Below are 8,644 nucleotides of genomic sequence, written 5' to 3'. Positions count from 1 at the left end.
ACAAAACAATTTCCTTCTCGTCATTTCCTCAGCTAAATTACTAAGTTTCTTCCTCTGGGCCACCTCCAAACTGCTTTTGGGGTAAGAGGCTCCTTTTCTTGTTCCTTCTCCAACTCCTACTGACATACATAGGAAGATTCCAAAATCTCAGCTACAGCAGTCTGGGTTAAATTTATATAGGATAGAGAAAGAGAGCACTCCCAACGTTTGACAATTAGATTTTTACAGTAAGTTGAGAAGGGTGGGGTGGGTGGGGAAGTCTTTGGAAATCCATAGAGTATTCAAGTACATTTAATTAATTTTGTCTAATGCCCATTTTTATAAGTCTCAGGTATTTGTTAAAATTCTTAACATGTCTCTTTTTCTATCTGGAATATTAATTTTGAAAAGCTATTTCTTCATTTCATAAATATTTATCTAAAATACAACTTATATTTAATTTTTATTACTCTTTTATTGGTATTTAAGTATGAAAAAGATGATATCCACAGTGAAAGAGCCTGTTTAAAAGCAAGCAAGGGAAACATAAATATTAACATTCAATTACAACAGAATGTTCAGTGTTATAGCAACAAGTACAATGATCACAGTAATGTTTTTTATGGAGATGTCTGAGAAAAGCGATGACTTCTGTACTCTGTGGGAAAGTATGAAAATAATTTTACCAAGGGGAGAGAATAAAAAGGTAGGAAGGTCAATATGACCAGAGTAGAACAATCATTACAATTCACACAGGGGTTATTGTGGTTGTGACTATAGGAAAGAATTACATGAAACTTTTCAGGAGATGTAGGTAAGTTAAAATTTCAAGAGTCTTTCCTAGTTTTAGCTTTATTAGTTTAGATCAGATCCTCTGAGCATTGAGAAACCTTCGAAAGTAGAAGTAGTAGTGCCAGACGGCATTAACTGCACTAAACTACATTCAGACCCCATTTTACTTTTCAATATTTGTTGAAAAATTTATAAAAATAGAAAATTAAAAGACCATCTTATATTGGAAAAACATAATCTGGATGAAAGTATATTGAGATACTTCTAAATTCTTACCAAAATAGAGTGGGATTCTTCAATTTTAGATGTATTTTTTAAGTACACATTTTGTGTTTATACAGTCTGACTCAATAAATACTAATTTTAAAAATGGGTACATTTTAAGAAAGAGTTATATAGAGCACATTTGCGCTAAAACAACAAACCCTGTGAGTGGAACAGATGAGTCTGGGTTTGTCGAAACTGCCTTCTGTGCAAGAAGCGGAGCTCGCTCCATTTTGGGGCTGGGATATAGGCTGAGACTTCCTTTCATTGTTTCATGCTTAATCACCTAGATTTTCTCCTCAGAAGTTTTCACTTTTGCAGATGGTCAGAAATCCTGCAGAAAATTTGGTCTCTAACAATATATGACTTAGGCATATTTTTCTTCACTGTTAACAGCTTGTTAGTAGCATGAGTTCTTATCTGTGCATGTAATGTGCTTGGTAAGGATTTGTACTTTTCCTTGGCAGAGATCCATATAAATGAGTGTTTATGTCTACAGGATTTTTGAGTCCCATGACTTATAATGCCAAAACAGGAAGTTGATTTTTATCTTTACAAAAATGTTAGGTCTGCTTTTCTACTGTTCATTATTTCACAAGTTGGGCCTTTAGACGTGGATTCTCCAATAGTCATAAAATACATTGGAGGTTCCCCCTTGAGTAAGATAATCACAGAACCTCCTTCCTCTTTTCAGGTATCTGCTCAGGTCACTTCCTCACCAGGCATTCATTAGCCACCTTGCTTCAAACGTCTCCACTCCAATCACTGTCCCTAGAGCCTGCATTATCATTTCCTTTAGAGCACTTATCACTCCCTGTTATTATACTATACCTTCTTTTGCTTTACTTTCCTTTTTGTTTCTTCTACCAGCAGTTGAGTTTCATGGGATATTAATCTTGCTCATGGCTACTTCTCCTGAGGCTAATAGAATGTTCTTAATAACAGTTATTAATGTTATTAATAAATAACACAACACAACAGGCTCTTAGTAACAAGCTCTTAATAAATATTTATTAAATAAAGCAAAGAAGTAATTCCAAGGGATCTGAAGATGAAAGTATTCTGGACATTCCAAGACATTCCAAGGCCAGTTAATAAAAAATGTCATTTAAAAGCCGAAGTTCAAAACCCTTTTTTAATGGGCTTTTCAATATTTTAAAAACTTGACAAATAGCTTGATATAGAGTCAAATGACACAAAAGAACATTGTAACACTTAAGAGAAGATACATATTTGACTTTAAGCCTCCTTTTTTAGCTTTATCTTTTAAAACTGTCATGGGTTTTGTCTTCCCCATATTAAATTAATCCAAACAATTCCGTTAAACTGAGATTCTCAAGACACATAAGAACTATCAACAAAAAAAAATGAAAATTCAAATCTATTTGAAAAAGTCACTTGGAGGATAAATTAAAATGTAAACATATCATTTTAACATATTTTTGCCCCTTTTATTCTTCTTGTTTACATGGCATGAAAATCAGTTTTCTTTTTTTTCTCCTTAAATTCATTCCCTTTGGGAGGGGGACAGCAAAACAGAGAGAGACAAAAGTAGAGGTCAGGTTATGTGTCTGAAAATCTCACTGCTGGGGTTTAGGGTTTTAGAAATTACAGTAATAAATAAATAAAAATAATCTTCTGGGACTAGGGTAGATGGGTATTTTTTTGTAGATGGACGATTTCCTATGTAAATATGTCTTCCTGAATGTCAGAATGAAGCTATGGCAAGTGATGATCGGAGAGGGAGGAGCTGACCCAGATGAACAGTGAGAAACTGAGCTTGAGCTGCAGGGTGGCAGCCTGAGAGTTGAGGTCCAGCCTGAGCATGCTGTCAGCCCCTGCTGGTCAATGCAACGCAAATCAACGAAGAAAAAGAAATTGTACTGTAAGAGATTTGCTTACCTTGCCTTGACTCAGGGAAATAGGAGAAAATAAGGCTTCTCTGAAAATTCCTAATGAAAAACTTGTGCTTACATGTGTTAGGGCCTGAATTCATAGTACCAGAAAACATCACATTAGAAATTTAAATTATTTAGCTGTATTAGCAATAACTTACATGCTTAGAGAAGGAAATTTTCTAAAGGAACACATTTTAAATCAAGATTTCAAAGAATGCCCAGAGATAAATTTGTAAGAAACAAGGATTTATAATTTAAAAAAAAAAATCAACAAGCCCATCTGGAAGGCATAATCTCCTCTCCTCCAAGATATCCACACCCTAATCCCTGATATGAGTGTCACATCACATGGCAAAAGGATTGTGCCCAATGTAAGTAAGGGAAATTATCTTGGATTAATCTAGTTGGCCCAGTGTAATCACATAAGATCTTAAAAATAGAACTTTCTCTTCTTGGAGTCTGAAATGTGGGTTCCATGTCCAAGGACCAGTGGGAGGCTTCTAGGAGCCAAGGGCAGCCCTTGGCTGGCTGAAAGCCAGCAGGGAAATGGAGAGTCCAGTCCTACAACTGCAAAGAACTGAATTCAGCCAACAACACGAACAAGCTTGGAGCAGATTCTCCCCTGGAGCCTCAACCAAGGGATGCAGTTCTAACATCTTGATTTCAGTTTTAGGAGGCCTGGAACAGAAGCTAACCCACATTGTAGCTGGACTTCTAGCCTGCAGAAACAGAATATTTCCAAAGAAATCGAATTCCTCTAAAAGATGACCTGTAATGGTAACAATGGGAATGAGGAAAAAATGGAATAGTATCTTCAAAGTGCTGAGAGAAAAATATCACTGGCACAAGTGAGTATTCAGTGAATCTGCTTTTTAAAGATAAAAGTGAAATATACTTTTAGGAAAACAAAATTTGAGTTATTTCATTATCCTAAATTAATCACTAAAGAATTTTGGTTCAGAATGAAGGAAAATTATTCTAGAGAGAAAATGTGATATAAAAAAAAAAAACCCTGATAAATATGCAAATAAATCCAAACATTTATATTATGAAAATGATAACAATAAATTCTAAACTATAGGAGTAAAAAAAAAAATCAAACACAACCAAAAGCCTATAGGAGAATATAGATTATAAGTAAAAGGTACAAAAGAGCTAAGGCATTCAGGTGCCTTCACTGAAATATAGTATGCATCAAAACATTCATCAAATATCATAATCACCTAAGGAATACAAAAATATTCTCTTTGTAATTCTTTTCAAATATTTCCTTTAGAAACAAGACAAATTTGACCACTATCACTACTTCTACTTAACATCTGACTGAACAATCTTGCTAGTACAATAAGAAAAATAAATATACAATTTAAAAGGATTGGAAAGATATAAATAAAATGATTGTTACAGATTATATGATTGTCTACATTACCACAAAAGGTATAAAAGAAAGGAGTCACTAATAACAATAAAATAAACAAACAAGAAAAATACAAGAAAAATGTGTAAGATTTATATGGAAAATGATTATATTTTATTAAAGGACATGAAAGAAAACTTTTAAAATGTAATACTCTAATATGTTCATGGATGAGAACACTCAGTACGGAAAAGATATCAATGTTCCTCAACATACAAATTTCTCTTATTCCTAAAATAAAATCCTACCAGCTTTCTTCAAGAAATTTGGCATGCTGATTCTAAAATATATATGGAGGGTCAAGGTGCCAAAAATAGCCAGACACTTAAGAAAGAAAACTAACTTAGGGGACTTAGACATATTATGGCTTATAATACTGCTCTAGTATTCATTCATTCCAGTGTAGTGTTGATTCAGGGGTAGAGGAACAGATCAGTGAAGCAGAACAGAGAACCCAGAAATGGATCCAGAATAAAAGGAACCTGGATATATGACAGAAAAACAAGCGCCAATATATGTAGAAAGATGATCTGTTCAGAAAACCACACTGTTGTACAACTGAGCATCCAACTAGGACAAAAATGGGTCCCTAATTTGTACCTTATAAAAATAAAATTTCCAGATAGATATGTTTAGAAAGCAAAGTAGAGAAGGACCTGATAAACAAGACACACCAAAAACACAGATCTAAAAGAAGATTGATTAGGCTGAATTTATTAGAATAAAGAACTTATGTCCCTCAAAAACTTCAGAAAGAAAATTAAAATACAAGCTACAAGCTGGTATAGATATTTAATTGACTTTGTATGTTGATTTTGCCTCCAGCAAACTTTTGTAAAGCTCTTCTTATTTCTAATAATTAGTTGTTAGATTCTTTGAAACCTTGCATATAGATAATTCCTCCACCTGCAAATAACTATAGTTTTATTTTTAGATTTCCAAAAACATTGTAGTATATAATAAAATGTCATATGTCAGGTGCAAGATACAGAAACTCTTCTTTTACCTTGGAAGCTATAGGTCACTATGTGAGAATTCATGAAATTTCTACTATACATACGTGCTATGGAATTTTATGTTGCAATCCTCAAAGGGACCTGGACTCTGCTTTAGTTGATAGACTCTAGGTCTAAGACTAGATGAAATCTGGAAACCACAGGAGTGATCATGATTTTTCAGTGACAGATATCAACCAAGAGGTTTTAGTGTTAAACTGTGAAAAGCAATAAGAGTGTCTGGTAATTTTACTGAATAAAACACCAAAATACTAAAAATCAGCAGTTTTCTTATATGTCATAAATAGCCAATAGAAAATATAATAGAATGTAGTCATCTTAATGAAAAAAAAACTATAAAAGGATACACTAGGATATACTAATAAGAATTGTACTATATCTATCTTAAGGAAATTGAAATTTTTCATTAAAGAAAAAGCAAATATTGGAAAGAAACATCACACTCCTGTAATGGGAAAACCATATAGTATTAAAGATATCAGTTTCTGCTGATATACTCTATGTAATACCAAAGATTAATGTATAATATATTTTAAAAGATCTTATTAACAAGATTTATTTTATTGGATTTGATCAGTTGGTTCTAAAATATTCATGGAAGAACAAATGTGCAAGAATGTATATATGAGTATATATTTAGACACATAAGCTTCTCTCTAAGGATTCATTTCACAGAAACATATCCGCGGTTCACTGCAGCATAGGTCATGATCACAAAATGCAGTATTTTTGTGGAAAAATTGTTTGAATTAGCAAAAAATTTGGGAACAGCCTCAATATCCCTAATAAGCTCAATTAAAAATGTTCATACTAGGGAAATACAAATCAAAACCACAATGAGATACCACCTCACACCAGTGAGAATGGGGAAAATTAACAAGACAGGAAACAAGTGTTGGAGAGGATGTGGAGAAAGGGGAACCCTCCTGCACTGTTGGTGGGAATGTGAACTGGTGCAGCCACTCTGGAAAACTGTGTGGAGGTTCCTCAAAGAGTTAAAAATAGACCTGCCCTACGACCCAGCAATTGCACTGCTGGGGATTTACCCCAAAGATTCAGATGCAATGAAACGCCGGGACACCTGCACCCCGATGTTTATAGCAGCAATGGCCACGATAGCCAAACTGTGGAAGGAGCCTCGGTGTCCATCGAAAGATGAATGGATAAAGAAGATGTGGTTTATGTATACAATGGAATATTCCTCAGCCATTAGAAACGACAAATACCCACCATTTGCTTCCACGTGGATGGGACTGGAGGGTATTATGCTGAGTGAAATAAGTCAATCGGAGAAGGACAAACATTATATGGTCTCATTCATTTGGGGAATATAAAAAATAGTGAAAGGGAATAAAGGGGAAAGGAGAAAAAATAAGTGGGAAATATCAGAAAGGGAGACAGAACATGAAACACTCCTAATTCTGGGAAACGAACTAGGGGTGGTGGAAGGGGAGGTGGGCGGGGGGGTGGGGGTGACTGGGTGAGGGGCATTGAGATGGGCACTTGATGGGATGAGCACTGGGTGTTATTCTGTATGTTGACAAATTGAACACCAATAAAAAATACATTTATTTTAAAAATGTTCATACTATAAAATACTATGCATTTACTTACTAGATTTAGATAAATATATGTGAAATAAAATAGAACAATCTCTAAGAGATATAGTTAAATGAAAAAAACTCAAGCTACAAAACAAGGGTAGTAATATTTCAATTTGGTTAACAAAACAGAAGGCTAGATATAAATATGTGTAATATATATGCAATTTACCTGAAAATGCATAGGAAAAAGAATCAAACGTTACCAATGATTAAGTTTGTGGAGAGAAAGGGATATAGAGTGAATGTTAAAGGACTTTTACTTTGCTCTGTATTTAAGATTTTTACAAATAGATTTAGATATGTTGCTTGAATAATTATCTTCAAAGGGAAAACATGATGCACTAGTTAATAAAGTTGAATTGCGTGCTATCTCTCCAATAAATATTCTTTTTTCATCAGAAAAATAATTTTACTTTAAAGATTTTATGTATTTATTCATGAGAGACACAGAAAATGAGAGGCAGAGACATAGGCAGAGGGAGAAGCAGGCTCCATGCAGGGAGCCCGATGTGGGACTCCACTCTGGGACTCCAGGATCACTCCCTGAGCCAAAGGCAGATGCTTAACTGCTGAGCTACCCAGGTGTCCCCAGAAAAGAATTTTTAACTCTCACATAGTGACCCAGCTAAATCCTAAAAGCCCCAGCATCCTACTAACCAGGTTTGTGCACACAATCAAGTGCTGACCAATTAAATGTGAAGGGAAGTAAAAAGGGCCACTTCCTGACCTTACCTTAGAATTAGGTAGAAGTGTCCTCTCTCCCCACTTCCCTCCCTGTCTTCTTGATAGAAAGCAGATGATGAGGAAGTTGCTGGAGCAGCCACTTACAATCAAGAGATAAAAGCCATAGTCAAAAGTGGTAAAATCTAAAAAGACTGGAATCTCGCCATTTGCAACATGGATGCACCTTGAGGTCATTATGCTAAGTGAGTAAATCAGACAGAGGAAGACAGATACTGCATGATCTCACTTATATGTGGAAATAAAAACAAACAAAATAAAACCAAGATTATAGATACAGAGGACAGATTGGCCATTGAATGCAGAGTAGGTGAAATGAGCAGAAGTTAAAAGGTGTAAACTTCCAGCTATAAGGTATGGGGATGTAATTGATGAATGTAGTTAGTAATGCTTATTGCTTCTTTGAAAGTTGCTAAGAGAGAAGATTTTATTTTTTATTTAAATTTTGAAAAATATTTATTTATTCATTAGAGAGAGAGAGGCAGAGACTTAGACAGAGGGAGAAGCAGGCTCCCTGCGGGGCACCTGATGTGGGACTCAATCCCAGGGCTCTAGGATCATAATCAGAGCCAAAGGCAGAGGCTCAGATGCTGAACCACTGAGCCACCCAGGCACACACTCCCCCCGCCCCCACCCCCAGCTTTAAAGATTTTAAGAGAGATTTTAAAAGTTCTCATCACACACACAAAAATTTTGTACCTATGTGTGGTGATGGATGTTAGCTAGACTTATTGTGGTGATCATTTTGAAATAGATACAAATATTGAATCATTATGTTGTGCATTTGACACCCATACGAAATTATGCCCCAGTTTATACCTCAATCACAAAAAAGGGAAGAATGGTAGGACACCCCACCCCCAAAAAACCTTAAGACCTGATAATTGTAGCTACCATAAAGCTTGGATTGCTTACCAGCATTTTCACATAACA

Source organism: Canis lupus, chromosome 1, assembly GCF_003254725.2.
Source record: "Canis lupus dingo isolate Sandy chromosome 1, ASM325472v2, whole genome shotgun sequence".
NCBI classification, from domain to species: Eukaryota; Metazoa; Chordata; class Mammalia; order Carnivora; family Canidae; genus Canis; species Canis lupus.
Note: the sequence above shows the minus strand (reverse complement) of the source record.